Below are 18,824 nucleotides of genomic sequence, written 5' to 3'. Positions count from 1 at the left end.
CAGGGCTACACTCCAAAACAAATTGTCCCCCAACCTGTTACAAACAGATGAAAAGTCAAATCTGAACTTTCACTACTGAAATATGCCAACTGGTCCAGATCAAACAGTACTTTTGTTATATATGTTGCTTACTCCAACTCCTACACTGATTTACTTTGAAGTAAATTGATTTTTTTAAATGAAAAAAAAAAGATTGAGCAATGCAATTTACATCAAAGTTGTGCTTTTATTATTTTGGATTGAAATCATCAATCCGTTTAGTATGATAGATTTTTGTGGGTTTTTCGGGTTGTGGCCATGTTCTAGAAGAGTTTTCTTCCTGACGTTTCGCCAGCATCTGTGGCTGGCATCTTCAGATAATGCTTGCCTGGAAAAGATGCCAGCCACAGATGCTGGCAGAACATCAGGAAGAAAACTCTTCTAGAACATGGCCACATAACCTGAAAACCCCACAAAAAATATGGATGCCAGCCATGAAAGACTTCAACTCCATGTTTAGTATGAGTTTCATGGAAACCTTTGCTCAAAGCCTAAATATATTTGGCTAGATTTAGCATGTTTGAACGGTGTGTAGTTTTGGTTCAGTTTACCTATATACCTTTTATGGATGGGTAAGACAATACTTCTTAAGAACAGTCATTGGGAAAAGACCAATTAGAACTTCAAAACTACTAAATCTATTTTCATTTATCCTTGTTCTAGACATTCATTCTTCATAGTATTAATTGTTTGTGTTGTATTATTTACTAATCACTTTGTATATTAGTAATGATTATGCACATCATTAGGGCTATATCTACACAACAGAAATAATCCAGTTGGATACCACTATATACCAACATGGGTCAGTGCTCTGGAATTCTGGGAACTGCAGTTTTCTGAGGCATTTAGCCTTTTCTATGAAAGAACTCTGGTACCAAAACAAACTACAAATCTCAGAATTCCATAGCATTGAGCCATGGGAGTTAGTGGTGTCAAACCGAATTATTTCTGCAGCGCAGATGCAGACTCAGACTTCAGTCACACGTATGGATAGTCAAATGTGATCACTGAAAGAGACACAGATCAATAAAAAACAGGCAGGCAGGCGGGGAGGGAGGGAGTCTCACAGATTTTCTGGGAAACACAAACATTTTGAGAGGAGGGATAAAACAACAACCTCAAACAATTAAATGAAAGGAAATAAGCATTCTCAGTGTTTAAGGGGAAAAGAAAAAAAAGTGGGGGAGGAGAGATCATAGTGGAAAACAATATAGTTGAAAGTCTCGTCTATTTTATCGATTAATAAATCTTGTTACTACAGTATTTAATGTTATGTAGCAGTATATCTGTATACATGCAAAAGTTATGTGAAAAAATCTGGCCATGTATGTTTTTTGTGAACATAATACATGTGTTCAAGAAACACTTGAACAGCCTTCAAGAAACCTATCTAAACTGACTGATAGTTATTTAACTAATTCCCAAGCCCTCACAACTGAAAACTAACATCTGACTAAAGATTAAGGTGTACTGATGAATCTGAATTGGACATGAATTCAATCCTCTAATTATTTGATTTTCTGTGTATAGGGCAGCAGATAGACACTTCATCAGAAAGTTTCCTTTGTTCTCCATTTATAGCACTAGTTTATTATAATGTTACAAAATCTAATTAAGTATGTAACACTTTTGATGGGGAAAAAGTTCAGTTATATTGTAATGTCAATTGATTAAATTATTACTAGATTGTCATTACCAGTGTACCACACATGTTTCTGCTGAGAGCCATCTAAATTATCTTATACATAAATAAATTCCTAGTAGCGTTCATAAATTTTAATAATCAGTTTTTTTTAAAAAAAAATTACATCAGATACTCTTCTACTTTAAAGGAGATTAAAATGGAAAATGAAGAAAGTGAAGACTAAGTATTCTACATAAATAAACCAGAAATGGTTTGGTCATATGAGAGACCTCCAGGGAGCTAACTGCAAGAGCTCTCATTATTTCTTTAAAAACATTTCTGCAATAATCCACAATAGAAAATTAAACATATGCAAACTTTTTAATCAGAGAAACAAAATCTTCCAGGGTACATGTGCACATGTAAACATACACATGCGCACCCACGTTTTACAAAAGACTGTTCATCCTCTGATCTGCTAAGGGATACTGTAGCACCACTGAGACTGAGACTACAAAAGCTTATGCTGCAACTGTCTTTCTCTGTTAGTCACAAAGGTCCTACAATATTCCTTTGCACGCTGATCCAGGTTAACACAGCTATGTCTTTAAAATCTTCCATCTTCTACCCTAGAAAGTCCAATGTTTGCTTATATGAAAGAACTTGTCTCATTGTAAGTTTAAGTGAAGGACTTTCCACTAGAGTTTGGAAATGTTTTTGGACTACAGCTTCTACAGTCACCCACATTCTAGAATGTATGGCCTATGGCCATGCTAACTGTGGTAATCTGAGATATGCAGTCCACTTTTCTTAGTTCTCCATTGCTTAGCCTAATATAGATTCAGTTCCAAACATCCAAAGGCAATGGGTGAGGTAGGTTGTGGCTTCATTCCTTCCTAATTGTTACATTTGTAGCTTGGATGGTGACAGTGGAACACACTAGATCTATCCATGACCCTTCCCTCCAAGGCAGAAGTGGACAAAGTGCAGGCTAAAAACTGCACATAAAGCTTAAAGTTCCAAAGCCTTGAAATCCCCTAAAGTCCCCCACAAAGCCCAGAACTCAAAAGGTATTAAAATAGCATTATGCAATTTACCTTTTAAAAATTTCATAGCAGTGAGCCCAGGGAGTCCAGACAGCTCAAAACTACTATAAAATGCTTCTGTTTTGCTCTCCAACCCCAGGCTCCTGCCACATACCCCAAAGAGCAAAAGAAGGAAGGAAGGGAGGAATTAAGAGAAAAAGAAAAACATCTGAAAAACGGCCAAAATCAAATTCAGAAATGACATTACATCACGTCCAGTCATGTTGCTTGTAGTGGTGCAGACTGCATAGGGGCTTCGGAGGTAAAATTTTGCCCTTGTCCAATTGCCTGTCCCTACTCTAAATCTGCATCTGCACTGCAGGATTAATGCAGTTTGACAGTGCTTTAACTGCCAGGGCTCACTGCTATGAAATTCTGGGATTTGTGGCTTTGTGAGAGATTTAGCCTTTTCTGTCAGAGAACTTTGATGCCACAACAAACTACAAATCCCAGAATTTCACAGGATGGCGCCATGACAGTTAAAGTGGTGTCAAACTGCATTAATTCTGCAATGTGGCAGCAGCTTGTGTCATCTGGGACTAGGGTATAAAACTCCAGCTGTTTACAAAATGTGGACAGTATTTGTCAGGGATGAAAGAGCACTCATGCTCATTCAATATCCATTTTTCTATTTTGGGGACAGAACAGGATTCCTCCTTTCAGCATTCATGTGTTGAAAAACAATTGGACACTAAAAATGAGATACTGATGTAACTGTTTTTCTCCTACTTCCTCAGACACCTGTACCTGAGAATTTAGTACCAGACTTTTCCATTCTCCATTCCATATAACTTTCCTAAAATCATCTGCCAAAACTGCTTCATACTTAGGAAGGATTGTGACAGAGTATGTGACCTGATCACATCTATGTGTGACAAGGTCAGAGCCACATGTACATCCACAGCCAGTGCAAGAAAGCAGCACAAATGAAAGTGAAAGAAGAGCTGGATTTTTGCCGTTGGGAGACAAACTCTGTACAGAAGCCACTTTGCCTAGTGTGTCATATCACTTAGATCAAATAAACAAAGGAGAGAAATAAATAAAATATTCTTCTGTGGTAGAACATCACTGAAAGAAAAAAGTAGGCTTCTAAGATTTATCCTTCTTCTTAAGTGCCCTCATATAGGTAAGTAGGTTGGTAGGTCATTGACACACTGTAAAATAAAAGAAAGAGCTGTAGTAAAAGTAGTTACAAAACTGCTTCTGGAACAGGGTCAGAGGATGCAATGGAATCACAGAATCTTAAGTGTTGAAAAGGGTTAGGAACACACAATTATAGCACTCTAAGTGATCTTGCATTTCTTTTAGTCTTGCTGGATAACCTCTGACTGACCTGGACTGGATCAACTACTGGACAGATCTTGCCTTATCCTCTGGTGACTCCTGGGTCACTCGCTGACTGCAGCATAGGACAGTATCCATTGAAGGCTGAAGTTGCATAGATCCTCATAGGTACCTTGAGAGTAGTTAGACAGTCCCCAAACTTGGTGTCACAGAGATGGAGGTCAGGGAGAGCTTTCACTCTTAGTTATAGCAGAAGAACTGATGAAATAGCTGGCTCTGATGACAGCAGCTTATAAATTGTTGCAATTGGTGGGTTAAACTTCCTGATGGTCAGAGCTGTTTGACAGTGGAATATGCTGCCTCAGAGTGTGGTGGAGTCTCTTTCTTTAGGGTTTTTTTAAACAAAGGATGGATGTACATCTGTCAAGAGTGCTTTGATTATGTATTCCTGCATCGCGGCGGTTGGACTGGAAAGCCCATAGGGTCTCTTCTATATCGTTCTGTGATTCGGTGAAAAGATAAATCTCCCAATTTGGTCAGAGTGGTGAGCTTGCCTGAGAGAAATCCTCACCGCTGGTGACATTGGCAGGATTGCCCAAGTGTAAAGCCCACTGTTGTTGGGATAAAGGTTGAAAAACACCCACATTTGGTGAACACACTAGTGGAATAAAGGCCACTTATTGGCCAATTGAGAGCAGCATAGGGTAGCAGAGGAACATTCAGCTATGTTCCTACAGCTGGATAAACAGCATTGACAGATGCCCTGGCAACTCCACTCCAGGTGTTCTTGCCAACAACTACAGTCAGTATAGCCAATGGCCAAGGATGATGGGAGTTAAAGCCTTATACATCTGGAGCATCCCAGAACTTATCAGTTTCTTTGTAACCAGGAAGAGAGCAGCTTGGTAGCCAACATCTATGCAGAGTGTAAAGCACTTCCATGCCTACGTTTTAGAATCTAGAACAGTGTTTCTCAACCTTTGATCCTTCAGATGTTTGAAACTTAGCTTGCAGAATTCCTGAATATTCACCACATTGGCTGGGACCTCTGGGAATTGAAGTCCAAAACATCTGGAAGACTAAAGGCTGTAAACCACTGATCTAGAGGTTTACCTCTGGCAAAGATACTTGAAACCTGAGAGTATATAATAACCAATGAATTTGAAGAGGACAGGAATATGGACAGGTGGTACTGTCTATGAAAAGGCAGTTCTGTATATTAGATATAACAGAGTTCTGAGTGTTCTGGTCCTGAGGCAGACCCCCTTGGGTCCTATTGACTTCACAGGTCTTCCTCTATTTATTTTATGCATGATTCAGTGAACGTGTTCTAAGAAAATTAACATTACAGACTAACATTATCTTGTAGAGCTTCCCTATTCCAATCACTACTTGTGTTGATTTGTATCATGAAATGTCAACCTTCCTAGTATTTTTACTTTTAGGGAATGAGGACATAGGGGAAATCTGGCACAAAAAGTGTTGCCTCTGTGTGAAGGAAGTTAGATATAATCTGCAAAAAGAAACATGGAATTCCTTGAGCAGCTCAATGGTATGTATACTTGCTGGTTCATCTGCGATTTTGTCTCCTAGAATAAAATCATTTAGAGTTATTTTCGAACTGTTCAGCCCAAATTCAGACTCAAAAGAATCTGGGTGTGTACAAAAATCGTTCCAGGTATTCCACATAATTGCAGCGCCTAACCACTATTATGTGAATTGCAGATAATTACAAGGGAACAGAAAACTGACTGGATTTTGAAGGGCCACACTTAATAATCAGTAATCAGGTTTCCTTTTGTCATTCAGACTATTGATACAATGAAGCTGATGGACAAATTTGCATAGGTATGCATCAGAAGGTATATATGATGGTGACAGTCAAGTTCTGATGCAATTTGTTGCTGTTTTTGCAGAATATAGCTGACTTCTGCCTTTTCACATAAAAGCTAACTGGCTGGTTTTCTTATCATTACAGGGAAGTGGGAGGGGAAAAACCCAAGCAAATCTGAGTGCCCAGTCATAGCAGAAGAACTGATGAAATAGCTGGCTCGGATGACAGCAGCTTTCGAATTTAAACACCGTAGAGGAGGAGGAAAATTCAAATTGCCTACTGACTTTCAGTCTCCTTTGCCATATACCCTCCCCTCGCACTTAGCAAGGCTAAACACTGCTTCCAACACCTTTTGTGTCCAGCATGCTATGACCTTGAAGGCAACAGTAAGAAATAAAATTCTATCTTCTGAAGAAAACAGAAACTGAATTTCTTTGCATCTTCTCACTTTAAATATCCCTTCTGTGCATAAAATGGAATATTACATTCAAGTCTCAGGGCCTTTCCCTCCACATCCCCCATGAAAGTCTAGGAACCTATGAAAATGATGAAGGATCTGACAGGAAAAGCTGAAGATGGAGGGAAGGGAAGACATTATCCCGCTCCTTGCTTGAATGAAATAAAAACAATGCAATCCCATGCACTCCCAAATATGTTCCAGTGTTCAGTACAGTATTAAACATCCTTGCTAGGAATATGTCCAGCTCAGGACATGGGATTTACTTCTGAGTAGACATGCACTACATTCTTAAACTCCTAATGCATTGTTCTGAAAATGGGGGGAAAGGACAATGCCTGATGGAGTCTCCTATGGATCTGTACACTATATAATTGCATTTTATCATACGTGTGTGTGTGTACATATAAAGTGTGTGTGTGTGTGTGTATTAATTTTATTTATGCTCTATTTTACTGTGTTTGTAATTTTATGCTGTAATCCCACCTGGATCCGTAGGAAACCATATTATTATTTTATTATATATGTGTGTGTGTATATGCATATATATACACACACACACACACACACACACATATAAAGTGGGCCCTAGATATCTGCTGAGGGGCTTGATTCCAGGACCTACTGTACCAAAATCTATGGATGCTCAAGTCCCATTAAGTACAACAGTGTAGTAAAATCATGTCCCTTACAAAAAAGGCTTCCTCTTTGAAATTTATATATATATATATATATATATGTGTGTGTGTGTGTGTGTGTGTGTGCATGTGTGTGTGCGTGCATTTTGAATATTTTCAATCCGTGGATGCAGAGAGCCGGCTGTATTTTATACCCACACAATACACACACATACATTTATTTTGGATGAATACCTACTAGATCCTGAAAGAGAAGTTTCCTTAACAAACAAAGCATATTAGCAAATGAATGCTGGCTCTTTTAGAACATGGAATTCCTTCCAGACAAAGGAAAGGTAAGCCAGGTTTGTTTGGCTTGAAACAGCCCCATGCAAGGAATAACCACCAGGGGAAAGGGACTGGGGAGGAAGGGTCTGCCTCCAGGAGGGTTCTCTAATAAAAGCAATGGTCTTCTCTTTATTATTTGGCAATAAGGGAAAGGAGAGGTCTCTAAGCCAGGAAGGGAGGGGGCAGGGAGCCCCCAGACACCAAGATCAGCTCCTCATTTGCATACCCACCCAAACATTGTGACGTCACAACGGGTGTGAGGCTCGCGCTGGACCACGCCCAGCAACTGGATCCCTTCCAACTTGGGCTGCATCCACACTGCAGAAATAATCCGGTTTGACCACGCTTTAAATGCTGTGGCTCAATCCTGTGGAATTGTGGGAGTGGTAGTTTGGACTTGCCCCTGAAGAAGTAAGCTCAAGTCTAGGAAAGCTCATGCCACTAGTTTCTTACTTTCAGCGGGTTGTGTCACAAGAAGATCCCTTTGCATCTAGGAAAAGAGTTTGTGTAGTATCCAGGATGCCATCTCTCATCTCCTGGATCTATTCCAGGAGTATCTATCCCAGGAGTATCTACTGAACAGAGATCAGTTTGGTCTTTTCACAAGCCTCACAGACACCCAAAGATGTGTGTGTGTGTGTGTGTGTGTGTGTGTGTGTGTGTGAATTCCACCCAAAAAGGAAAAGCAACAAGAACAAGCACAATGCAGGTCTGTGTGGGGAAGAAAAGGGAAAGAAACTTGGATCGTGTTCTAGGTTCCAACTAGAGTAGACCCACTGACTTGATGGGATTTACCTATGTGTTCACTCACCATAAGGGAACCTATTCTGGGGTAGGCATGTTGGCCATATAACCAAAGGACAATAATAACACCCCTAATCCACAAACCAAGGATGCCTTTCTTTGGCTGACCAAAAGGCCCCCAAATACATGTATTTGGGGCATTTTGGTCAACTGAAGAAAGGCATCCCTGGTTTGTGGATTGGGGGTGTTATTATTGTCCTTTGGTTTCTAAAAGTTTGCTCGAGTTGCAGCTAACCAACAGGATTCAGGCCTGGGTTTGCTGAAATGCCAGGCTTCCATCTGATGCAATACAAGGAACCTAAAATGCCTGCCCATGTGTTCTGATGTAAAATGCCGGATTTCTTCCTCTTCTTGTACATGAGAGCACATGCTATGACAATAATAATACTAACTACTAATACTAATACAGGAGCAGCAGGAGTTCAGCTATTCTGAAGAAGATCCCAAGGGACTCTAGATGCTGAGGAAGAGATCTTACTTTCTTGGAAAGCACTGGATTAACATGATCCCACTGGACCCACTGGCTGGACTGCACAGAACATCTCAGACTGGATCGCCCCCAAATCCTACTAACCTACATGTTTCTATTGGGGGGCCTGCTCCTGTTTACGTCTCTCCCTCCTCGACCTATGCCTGCCTCCATCCTGCTGTGTCAGGGGATCAGGGTGACTAGGTGTCCTCCTTTCCCTGGACCTGTCCTCCATCTCAGCCTTCTGTCCTCAGGAGGAAATTCAAAATGTCTCCCCTTGGGAGCAGGGCTAAGAAGCAGGCATTTCTATTTCTGGGAGTATTTTAAGCTTTTATTTGGGACTGTCCTCCCTTATTTTTTTCTGGAATGTCCTCCATTTTGAGGGGGTGCCCTGTCCTTCTTTGTGGCCACCCTGGTCAGGGTAACTTCCACCATGGGAAGGATGCTCTCTGCATCCTCTCTAGCCTCAGGCGGCCCAATTCTGTGGGCCACGGCCCTGTGCTGCCCTCATGATGATGATGAGGAGGATGAAGATGATGAGGATGATCCAGCATCCCTCACCTTGAAGCCCCCATATCTTCTTCTTCTTCATCATCATCATCATCACCAAGGCTCTTCTTCCCCATCCCTCTGCCACTGAGAGAATAGTCCTATACCTCCCTGCCTTGGGTACCACCACCATCGGGCCTTTTTCCCAATGAAATGCCCAGAAGATGCTCCATCTGCTGGTCTATTCCAGCCATCCTCCTTTCCTTGGCTGGGAAAGAAACCCTCCTTGCCCACATTCCCACCACACTGGCCAAGGAAGGAATTTGTTTAAAAACCTCAATGTCAGAGTGGAGTGGAGAATAGTCTCCTGGGCGAGATGGGGGGAGAATGGCTTCCCAATCCCCACACCTTGGCTGTGTCACGCCAGGGGTGGGCACAATCCATGTGCCACCCTAATAATAATAATAATAATAATATTTACTTTTATCTCACCTTTCTCCCAGCCACCCCATTAATAATATAATAATAATTACTCATATCCTGCCTTTCTCTCTGTCTCCCTAACATTAATAATAATAATAATAATGGCTATATCCCACCTTTCTCTCAACTACCCTATGAATAATAACAATCATAACAATAATTCCAGCCACCCTAATAATAATAATTTTATTTATTCTGCCTTTCTCCCAGCTACCCTATGAATAATAACAACAATAAATTCTATCCTGCCTTTCTCCGAGCCACCCTAGTAATAATAATAATAGTAATAATAATAATTTCATTTATATGTCACCTTTCTCCCAGGCACCTGAATAATAATAATAGTAATATTTTCTATCCTGCCTTTCTCCCAACCACCCTAATAATAATAATAATAATAATAATAATAATTTTATTTATTATATTCTGCTTTTCTCCCAACTACAATATGAATAATAACAAGAATAATAATTTCTATCCTGCCTTTCCTCCAGCCACCCTAATAATAACAATTTCATTTATTATATCCCACCTTTCTCCCCACCACCTTAATAATAATAATAATAATAATAATAACTTCTAGCCTGCCTTTCTCCCAGCCATCCTAATAAGAATAAGAATAATTTTATTTATTATATCCCTTTTTTCTTCCAGCTACTCTATGAATAATAACAAGAATAATAATTTCTATCCAGCCACCCTAATAATAATAATTTCATTTCTTATGCCCCACCTTTCTCCCAGCCACCCTAACAATAATAACAATAACAATAACTTTGATCCTGCCTTTCTCCCAGCCACCCTAATAATAATAACAATAACAATAGTAGTAGTAATAACAATGTCTTCTATCTTGCCTTTCTCCCAGCCCCTCTAATGAATCATGAGTAAGGATGCTGCTTGCCTTGCCTTGCAGCAGGGACCCTTGCCTTGGCCACCCACCCAGGGATGCCCTCTCCCTCTGGGTCCAGGGGCCCTTGCCTATGCCCCCACAAAGCCCAGCCCCGACCCGGGCTCACCTTCTGTCCAAGGGCGCCCAGCAGCGTGGCTTGGGCGTCTGTCTCGCTGTCTCTCTCTGTCTCTACCGCAGTGCTGGGCGCTGGGCGAGGGGCAGGAGCCAGCAAGACGGTGTGCGATGAGGAGGAGGAGGAGGAGGAGGATGGGGAGAGGCAGCAGCAGCAGCAGAGGGACATGTGCTCGGCTCTTCCTACGCAGGGGCGGTTCAAGCAGGGAGGGAGGGAGGGAGAGACCGAGGAGCCGCCCCTCCCTTGACGCAGAGCAGCCTGCAAAAGGGGGGGCACTCCCATCATCTACCTCCTCCTCCCCCCCCCCAGCATGAAAAGGAAGGAGAATGAGGGGCTCTCTCCCCCTCCCCTCCATCCCTAGACTAGCTTTCCAGCGAGAACAAAGCAAAAATGTTTTTGCCATGGCTCCCTGCCAAGAGATGGTGGTTTGTTGGGGTACCTCCAAACTAACCCAGTTTGCCATGATAGAAACTGCCCTGGAGTTCTGGGAATGGGTGTTTGTTGTTGGGCACCTCCAAACTAATCCAGTTTGATACCATTGGAACTGCCATGGGTCCCTTAGGTGGAGTTCTGGGAATGGGAGTTTGTTGAGGCACCTCCAAACTAACCCAGTTTGACACCACTTGAACTGCCATGGCTCCATGCGAGGGAGTTCTGGGAATGGTAGTTTGTTGGGGCACCTCCAGACTAATCCAGTTTGACACCACTTGAACTGCCCAGGCTCCCTGCAATGGAGTTCTGGGAATGGTAGTTTGTTGGGGCACCTCCATCATATGGAGGCATGCCAGTTCAATTGGTGTCAAACTGGATTAGTTCTGCAGTGTGGATGCAGCCTAAAGCTCATTCTTTTACCTGGGCTTTGCATCAGAGAGACTGGGGACAGTAAGAGGGGATATTTCCTGCTGTCACACCTCTAGAAGAAGTGGTGGATTCCTGGGCAGCCAAAGTTATGGGCTGGAGGGTAGAAAAAAGGAGATACATTTCAAGGGAGAGAGCGATCCTGTTGTGGTTTGAGCGTTGACCCCAAATTCTGGGAATCCAGGGTTACAATCCCTGTTGGGCCACAGAGCTTGAACAAGGCTAAACTCAGCCTCACATGCAAGCAAGAGCAAACTTCAGAATAATCACTCTTTCCAAGAGAAACCCTAGGATAAGAGTCTCTGTAAGTCACTGGCAACGTGAAGGCAGGTCACAAGATTTCAAGGAAGCCCTGTGTGCAAAGTGGAAATAGAAAGAGGTGAGGAGAAAAGGACTGAACATTTAGGCTGGCCTAATAAAGAAAGCGGATAAGAAGAAAATAATGTGGCACTGGAGAGGACTGCTGAGGATACTGTGGACGGCCAAAAAGACCAACAAATGGGTCCTTGAACAAATCAAGCCAAAACTCCCCCTAAAAGCTAAGATGAGGAAACTGAGGCTGTCATACTGTGGCCACATCATGAGGAGGCATGACTCATTAGAAAAGACGATGTTAGGAAAGGTAGGAGAAAGAGAGGAAGACTGCATGCCAGTTGTCTGGACTCAATGAGGGAGGCCACAGGCTTGAGCCTGCAGGATCTGAGCAGAGCTGGAGAGGATAAAGGATCTTGGAAACGTCACAGGGTTATTCACAGAGTCAGGATCAGCTCAAAAGCAGTTAACAACAACAAAAATAACCACATTAGAAGTCTTGGCTAGTGTTTGGAAGAAGATGGAGCCCTTTGTGCAATACAGTTCCTTTTCAGCAGTGGGGAATCATCACCTTTGGGTGATAAGTTAGGGCCCTATGCACACTATTCACAGTGTGAAACCAGGTTATTTCTGCAGTGTTCACACTGGCCCCGAATGCACCCAGTGCTGTTGGGGGGGAGCATGGATAAACCCACTTAACCCAGTGTATTCAACACCGGGTCCCTTACCAAGTCTTTTGTAAAGGTCCAGAGCTATCCAAATATTTTGTAGTGTGTGTATGCTACCAAATCGGTATCATTTCCAGAAATGGAGGCACCTCCATTTTGAATCAATCCAGTGCATATGTGAATGTCAATCAGGGTTTAAATGCCATGGAGAGATTCCAGCATGTAAACCGTAGTGGAAACATCAATTCAGTATTGTGTCACCGCGGAGATCCAGACCTCCTTGGGACAAAAACATAAGTGTGAATGGCCCCATGGTGTCTCCGTGAACAGCTAATGAAGTGTATTCCATAGCAAATGAAATGACCCCTCAGATGTACCCCTATGGTTCAGGTGTAGAAAGAAAAATCAGAAATGGGTAATAATACCTTTATTAAAACAAAGATCACAGAAGTATACAAGCTTTCAAGTTCTCCAGAAGTTTTCATCAGGGTAGGTGGTACTTAAACTGACAGGTGGGAAAAGGTCAGATTACAAGTAAAGTGACTGAAGTGACAAAAGGTCCAGAAAATCTAGCCAGATGCTGTCTGTGGCCATGAAGGGGTCAGTCACACTTATGTTTTTTTTTGCAGGGAAAGATTTGCATCTATGAAATGATTCAAAATTGATTAACCATTCCCACTTTGTTTTAAGGCAGCGAATCTCTTGGAAATGGTACCTGACTCCAGTGAGATTACATAATATTAATAAGAATAACTCAAAAAATTGTTGGAGAGGCTGTCAAGAAGTAGGGTCATATATGCATATGTGGTGGCAATGTAAATATGTACAAAATTTTTGGGAAAAAGTGCTATTAGAAATAGAAGATGTTATGAATATAAACATAGATAGAAGACTGAGTATTGTTTTGCTATCATTATATAACTCAGAGAAATGGAAAAAAGAAAAAAAGATTTGGTAACAAATTTGCTTACAGCAGCGAGATTAATAACAGCAAGGTGTTGGAAAATGAAAATAGATGTAGAAGTGGAGGATTGGTACAAAGAGGTATGGAAATTAGCTATCAATGATAAGTTGACATGTAAACTGAAAGTAAAAAAAGGACTATGGAAAAGAAATGACTTTGAAGGGATTTGAAAAGAATTTATTGAGAAAGTACTGAGAAAAGAAGATGGAAGATTATCTCCAGAAGGTGAACTGAAATTTTGGATGGAATATAAAGATGGAAATGGCTCTGGGGAAGGGGGGCACTGAGAGGTATACAAAATAATCTGTTAAAATGTAATAGAATGTAGGAGATATTTGTTTATGGAAATATTAATAAAAAATAAAAAAATTTTTTAAAGGCAGCGAATCTCTCTGCGGCATTTACATCCAATTTGAAGTTCCCAATTACCACCATTCTAGATCAAAATGGAGGCACCTCCATTTCCTAAACAGTAGCTGTGCGATCCAAATCAATCCAATAGCACATTCACATTATCAGATCATTGCAATTCTTAAAAAAAAGAACTGCTAAGGGATCCGGTGCCAAATACACCAATTTAAATTGGGTTTTTTGTGTGGCCCCCTCCCGCAAACTGCACCGAGTCAACTCTGTGCCAGTGTGAACGACCCTGAAATAACCCAGTTTCCACACCGAGTTATTCTGTAGTGTGAATGATCAAGGTGGAAACTTCAGACTAGAGGAAAATAATTATGTGTGATGGTATCAGTTTACACCTAGGGATGTTTGCCAGGTTGCGTGGTCAGTGGCTGTTCTCTGTCCTTCAGCTGGAGACAAAAAGATCAGCCATTGATTTTCCATTTTGGGAGAGGGGCTGCTCTGTGCTGAGGCTTCTCCCAACTGTAACCACTAGATATACTCACAGTTTGGCCTCAGTGTACTTAGTGCAACATTTAAATTTAAACTCCAGCTTTGTTAATACAAACTGCCTTGCTACTCCATGCCTCTGCTCCAATTTCAGGAGCCAGTGTGATTTTTTGAGGTAAACAAATAGATTTCTGAGTTTCAGAGTACAGTTGACCCTCCACACTTGTGGCTTTGACTTTTGTGGATTTGATTATTTGCGGATTTGTTTAATATATTGTTTCTAAAAATTGCTAGGTCCTCCAGAGAAATGCTGCTGGAAGTTGACCATAGAGTTGTACTGGAGGACCTAGAGATTGCCATAGAAAACACTTCTCTAGGCATTTGTAGGTTTTGCAGCATAATTCTATGGTTAAATTCTGAAACATGTTGAGATGGAGTTCTGCTGGAGGACCTAGAGATTCCTAGAAAGGTATTCTAGGTTAAACAAGTAGTGATGTTGGTTTTTTTACTTGCAGTTTTTCCACTTTCACAGAGGTCCTGTACATTTAGCCCCAGTGAATGTGGAGGGTCTACTGTACAATCCAAACAAAGGCCTGGTAGACTCAGGCAGAAAGCGGCGTGCTGGCACCAATTCTAGGGTTTGGGAGCATGCAGCAACCTCATGCTCCCGAACCCTAGCATGTCACAGTAGCAACATCTTTATGCAGCACCATCCACATGGCGCGCGCGCACCATGTCCAAATGGGACAGCGCATGCATGACATCACCACAATGCCCCAGGGAGCTAATGGCACCTTGGCAGCGTCGCCAGGAGCTGCATTTCGCAACTCTTCTTTGGGGCAGACCATTGTCATGGCCATGAGGTTGCCGCGACAATGATCTGGAAGAGAAAGGGATGGCCTCTGGCTGCCCCTTTCTTCTAATCTGTACAGCCCCATAGCTTTTGGACTGAATCATAGAACTGGAAGAGACCTCAAGGGCCATCCAATCCAACCCCCTGCTGTGCAGGAACACTGACAGATGGCCATCCAGCCTCTATTTAAAAACCTCCAAAGGAGATTCCACTACACTCTGAGGGAATGTGTTCCACTATCAAACAGCCCTTAACACCAGAAGTAGTTCTTAATGTTGAGGTGGAATTTCTTTTCCTGTAGTTTGAATCCATTGGGCCATGCCCTAGACTCACCAGATCTCCAGGAGAGTGACTTCCATGAGTTACTGTATCACACTTTTTACTCACTGCCAGAAACTCAGAAGGAATTGAGTCAATCTGACCTCCTTTGCAAGGGTGCTCCACACATTGAGGTGCTGCTACACAGAAGGTCCTGTCATGTACACACCAGCCTAACCTTGTGGAATGACGGGACATGTAACAAGGTGTCTATTGATGATCTTACAGTTCAGATAAGCTCATATGGGAGGAGGCCATCTTTCCCATTTCAATCAAAGTGTAATCGGAAACATGGCCTTCCATATGAGCCAGTCTGAAATCTAAGATCATCAATGGAGGCTCAGATCAGTGGAGATCTCAGTTGTTTCAGATTACCTTTAAAATTAACACTGAAAACATGTCCCTAATATTTGTTTACAAATATTGGTCCTGCCCACTTGAGAGGTACATATGAGTGCATGAGAGAGAAAGGCATTTTAGACTCTGGAATTCCCTTCTGAGATAGACTAGATCCTCACTTTTGTCTTTAGGGCTGAAGGGCGGGGTATAAATACTGTAAATAAATAAAATAATAAATATTGTCTATATGTTCAGAATCTATCTGAATGTAGTTTGTTCCTTAAGTGTAGAAAAAATGGAATCTATGTTCTAAATGTCAGAGTTCTGTAAATTCCCAAATCTTTTTCCCCCTATGGATTTTTAAATAGAAACTGAAAAATGTAGAAGTGTGTATATGTGAATAAAATATGTGGATAAAGTAGGGAGATTAATTCAAGAGAAGAGCTGTGAAACATGTATAAACAGTACATTAAATAAATGCGGAGGAAACCATTAAAACGTCAAGCATATATGTGTGCATATGTGTGTTTAATCAAAGCATTTCCGTATATAACTTTCTGCTGCTTCCCTAACTCCAGAATCTTTCAGCCCTCTGGATGATGCTGACTGCAACTGCCACTGGTCCCGCCAAAGAGCATATGGAATGCTGAGAATTACAGTTCAGCACCTGATGAGAGAATATGATTCCTCCCTCTGCTTTATTCACTGGACTTGTCTTTTTATGTGGACTGTGACATATGAATTTTAGGCATCTTGGGATTGAGGTTTCTAGTCTATGAGATCATAACACTTGCTCTTACTGAAAAGCATTGCATTACACAAGCATAAATTTCTATTAGCAGGAACTTCTAGCAATTTCATATTTAAAGCGGGGGAGGGGGAAAGACTATTAGGAAAGCTACTAGTGATTTTTGAAGTAAGGATTGTTAAATGTGTCTAATTTTTCACTTATTTTATTAATACTTTGCATGCAAAAGAATCCTAGGACAGAGACAGAGCACTAGGAAGAGAGGAGGAAGTGTGGTAGATCCACTGCCATTTTCAAAGCCCTGAAAGCTTGCTCTAGTGAGGGAAAACAATTTTCAGTCTATCAGATCTTTTCAACATAAATCCCTCTTTCTCAATGAAAGCTGCTGTTGTTGTTGTTGTTGTTGTTGTTGTTGTTGTGTGCCTTCAAGTTTTCTGGGGCTGAGAGTATGTGAGTCACTTGAGGTCACCAGTGGGTTTCCATGGCCAAGCAAAGAATTGAACCCTCATCTCCAGAGTCACAATTCAATGTGCAAAACACTATGCTGGGTCTCTACTGAGAGCAGTGGGCATGGGGCATAGAATAATAGAATCATAGAGTTGGAAAAGACCACAGGGCCCATCCAGTCCAACCCTCTGTCATGCAGGAACTCACAATTAAAGCACCCCTGACAGATGGCCATCCAGCCTCTGTTTAAAGACCTCCAAAGAAGGAGACTCCACCAGACTCCGGAATCTCCTTCTTTGGAGGTCTTTAAACAGTTATCTCTGCCTGCTGAGCCAACTGTAAGAGAGCAACACAATCAGAAAAGGTCGTTTGTATGTTCTTCCTCCTGTGTTGATTTCAACTTCTTTAATACATGCTTGAATGGGGCTAAAACAATGTGTGAGACATATGTGAGACAGTCATCAGAGATTACACACCTTTTAAAAAAACAACTTCCTTCTAGCCTGCTATACAATTTTTTTTCAGTAAAGGTACTTCACACATTCAGCAGATAGTGATGAAACCCAAAGTAATGTGTTGTTAATGAGACACAAAATATATATCAATGAGTCACCAATTACATAACTGTCTCATATCTAGACTTACTTCTGCAGAGAACTGATGCATTTGGTGAGGAGTTTGAGCATCTCAATCTGTCATGAAGTGTCCTTATTGTGATGTTGTTTTCTGTATCTTTGTGCATGGTAAACTGTTGTGAACATAGACTGTTTGTTGTATTGACAGGGTATGTGCAGTGATGACCTTCTGTCACTTTCCAACCCAATCAGTTTGTCATATGGTAAGGCAGAATATGGGAAGCCAGGTAACACTAGGCTATAAATCCCTATTGTCTTCAGGAAACCATTTAACATTCAAAGAATAGATCCCATTTAGAATATATATAAAGAGATAATTAGTACAGGATTCAGCTGAGAGTACCAGCAGGAAGGCAGTTCAATTAGGGTGAACATCTGTTGATTTTCTGGTGCCTTATCTGGTGAATGCAACAGTCCATGTGAACATGGTAAATGACCATCATAAAACCTTATCTCCTTTGTAAAGGTGTACACTTTTTGAATTTCCTGGCCAGAATCTCTGAACAGTTATCTTCTTTCTAGACCTTTATGCTGCCAATCACATTTGTTGATCATCCTGACCTACAACCAGTGCAAATAAAGAAAGGTTCCGCCACTAGTCATTTTCAAACTCACCTTGAACCTACCTTCCCAGGCAACCATAACCAAAGTAGCCACTACTGTACGCCCAATACACATCAGCAAAGCTAGGTTTCTGGCCAACTCACATTCATAATAACTTATTCAAAGCTTACTCAAATAATGTCAAATGAACTGGTAAAAGTGCAGCATTTCTTCATTCTTGTCAGGGAGTAACAGAAACTGGGAGCAATTACTGAGAAAGTAATCTGATATATTCCCCTCAAATATATCTCTTCCAGTAGCAGGACAGATAATGGGGCCTCTCTTGGGGATTTTAAGGTCTGGGCAAACTCTATAGAAGAATATGGTCAGTCAAATATCTTGATTCTAACTCATGTAGTAGTTAATAAAAGTCAGCCCATCACCAGCACTTTGAACTGATCAGGTTCCAGACACATAAAGTTGCCTAGAACCTTGGTATCCTGCCCTAGTGAATAGTGTGGTAACAATATTCTGGACTATCAGAAGTTTCTTAACAATTTTGTTGGGTCTAAGAACATCTCCAGAAATGGATTCAATTGGTATATTTGCTACAAATATACAAATGCATTCATTGCCATAGCTGAAATGTCATCTAGATTCAGAGCTTTATCCAGCAGTATGCTCAAACAGGAGTACCCAGCAATACCCTTTAAAATTGTCCCTCCAAAAATG

General features: G+C 41.4%; 1 protein-coding gene across 2 annotated transcripts in view; it reads right to left on the bottom strand.

The window, feature by feature from the left end:
* The window catches only part of SLC6A15 (solute carrier family 6 member 15), a 50,752-nt gene extending 40,066 nt beyond the window's left edge, over positions 1–10,686 (bottom strand). For both annotated transcript variants that reach the window (XM_089524011.1, XM_089524012.1), the window contains exon 1: positions 10,556–10,686. The gene's annotated coding sequence lies outside the window, so the exon portion shown is untranslated. The remainder of the gene's footprint in view (positions 1–10,555) is intronic.
* Positions 10,687–18,824: the final 8,138 nt, after the last annotated feature.

Source organism: Sceloporus occidentalis, unplaced genomic scaffold (assembly GCF_023333645.1).
Source record: "Sceloporus occidentalis isolate IW3139 unplaced genomic scaffold, rSceOcc1.0.p SCAF_5, whole genome shotgun sequence".
Classification (NCBI taxonomy): Eukaryota; Metazoa; Chordata; class Lepidosauria; order Squamata; family Phrynosomatidae; genus Sceloporus; species Sceloporus occidentalis.
This window is presented reverse-complemented; position numbering and strand designations above follow the sequence as displayed.